We start from the raw sequence: 2,490 nt of genomic DNA on the forward strand, positions 1-2,490 counted from the left end.
CTATATGCATTTTTCAGGAGTCAATTCGGTTGTAGAATCTGGTTGACATTCACATAAATTACTGAACTGTGTGTGTAAAGAACAGGATTAAGCACAAAAAGGTGAACTGACAAATTAGGGTGCTTTCACACTAGCACTTTTGGTGCGCACCTAGGTTCGATTGACGTCAGAGTTCGGTACGTTTGGATGATGTGAACGCAGTTTTCTGAACTCAGGTGCGCACCCGCGAACCGTACCCAAGTCCGCTTAAAAAGGGTGGTCTGGGTTACGGTTCAAGTGAACTCCGGTACGGTTCGCTGCTGATGTGAACGCAATCGTACCAAATCACGCTATTAATGACATATTATTTGATAAAAATGAGTTTCACTCACTTTCTTGACGAGCGTGACTGCAAGCAGAGAGCTGTATATCTCATTTCTGTTCACCTTCAGAGTACTTTAGAGCATTTGCAGTACATTCGTGAGGCAGACGTAAGTGCTGTTATGTACTGAAGCTTTGGAAACAAAACCAACATTTCAAAAACATAAATATAAAATTGAAGAGAGCCTTGCTACGCATTTTGCCATCTTCTCCTGCGCCATCATTACTAAGCAACGGGGTAAACAGCTGCTGGCTTGATGATGCAAACGAAATGCGGTTCAGACCCAAATAATATAATGTGAACACAGTCCAGCGGGGGCAGGGGGAGAAATCAAACTCGGGTTCGGACCAAGCAATCGAACCAAGTGTGAAAGCACCCTTAATTTAGCTACAGTGTGTTCATGGCAACTGCAGCTAAATTCTGTTATCATAGTGTCAATCATTGCAGTTTCGAGAGTGAGTTCTGTTTAGGGTTGCAAAAAGGTGGAAAATTTCCAGTAAATTTTTGGAAATATTCCAGCAATTTTGGAAACTTTCCAGGATTTTTTTTTTATATTCCAGGGATTTTTGGAAAGTTTACGGAAATGTTCCACCCCTTTGCAACCCTAGTTCTGTTCCATACACGCACAAAACGATAAATTAGGGGATTTACTCCAATATTTGAATTCGGTTGTCACTCCTGAAAGACGTGTACTTGGCCTATGTAAAGCCTTGTCCAGTGTTACAATGTCCAGAAACTGTGCTGGACCCTTTCATCATCAGTCTGAAATATCAATTCCAATTCACATCTGCCTTAATTACACAAACAGATGAGTCACAGTTACAGCTTTCACTTTCATTACATTCCACCGATCCCCCAGTCATCAAGCTCAAAACTCCACTGCAAATGAGAACATGCAAGAGACAAGCCATTTTGGTTAATTGGCACTCAAGAGTCTCTAAATCACACAGCACAACGGAGTCATACATGTACCTCCCCGAGAGGCCAACAACCTCCAAAATGGAGTCCTCAGATCTGTAGGGGTAAGAAAGTTATTTTAATGGGGACCGAACTGTCAGCACTTAAACCAGTGGCAACGGGGTAAACAGCTGCTGGCTTGATGACGCAAACGAAATGCGGTTCAGACCCAAATAATATAATGTGAAAACAGTCCAGCGGGGGCAGGGGGAGAAATCAAACTCGGGTTCGGACCAAGCAATCGAACCAAGTGTGAAAGCACCCTTAATTTAGCTACAGTGTGTTCATGGCAACTGCAGCTAAATTCTGTTATCATAGTGTCAATCATTGCAGTTTCGAGAGTGAGTTCTGTTTAGGGTTGCAAAAAGGTGGAAAATTTCCAGTAAATTTTTGGAAATATTCCAGCAATTTTGGAAACTTTCCAGGATTTTTTTTTTATATTCCAGGGATTTTTGGAAAGTTTACGGAAATGTTCCACCCCTTTGCAACCCTAGTTCTGTTCCATACACGCACAAAACGATAAATTAGGGGATTTACTCCAATATTTGAATTCGGTTGTCACTCCTGAAAGACGTGTACTTGGCCTATGTAAAGCCTTGTCCAGTGTTACAATGTCCAGAAACTGTGCTGGACCCTTTCATCATCAGTCTGAAATATCAATTCCAATTCACATCTGCCTTAATTACACAAACAGATGAGTCACAGTTACAGCTTTCACTTTCATTACATTCCACCGATCCCCCAGTCATCAAGCTCAAAACTCCACTGCAAATGAGAACATGCAAGAGACAAGCCATTTTGGTTAATTGGCACTCAAGAGTCTCTAAATCACACAGCACAACGGAGTCATACATGTACCTCCCCGAGAGGCCAACAACCTCCAAAATGGAGTCCTCAGATCTGTAGGGGTAAGAAAGTTATTTTAATGGGGACCGAACTGTCAGCACTTAAACCAGTGTGACCTAAAATGAACTCTCTGAATGGTTTAGAAACAGGATGGATGTTTATTTGGATGGGTGTTTGTTTGGGTGGGTGGGTCTTTATTGTTTGTTAGTTCGGATGGGTGAGTGGATGTTGTTTGTCTGGATAGGTGAGTCTTTATTTGGATGTGTGGCTGTTGGGTTGTTTATCATGTTTGTATGGATGAGTGGGTGTTGGTTTGTTTGTCTGTT

Source organism: Sinocyclocheilus grahami, unplaced genomic scaffold, assembly GCF_001515645.1.
Source record: "Sinocyclocheilus grahami isolate Dianchi unplaced genomic scaffold, SAMN03320097.WGS_v1.1 scaffold967.1, whole genome shotgun sequence".
NCBI classification, from domain to species: domain Eukaryota; kingdom Metazoa; phylum Chordata; class Actinopteri; order Cypriniformes; family Cyprinidae; genus Sinocyclocheilus; species Sinocyclocheilus grahami.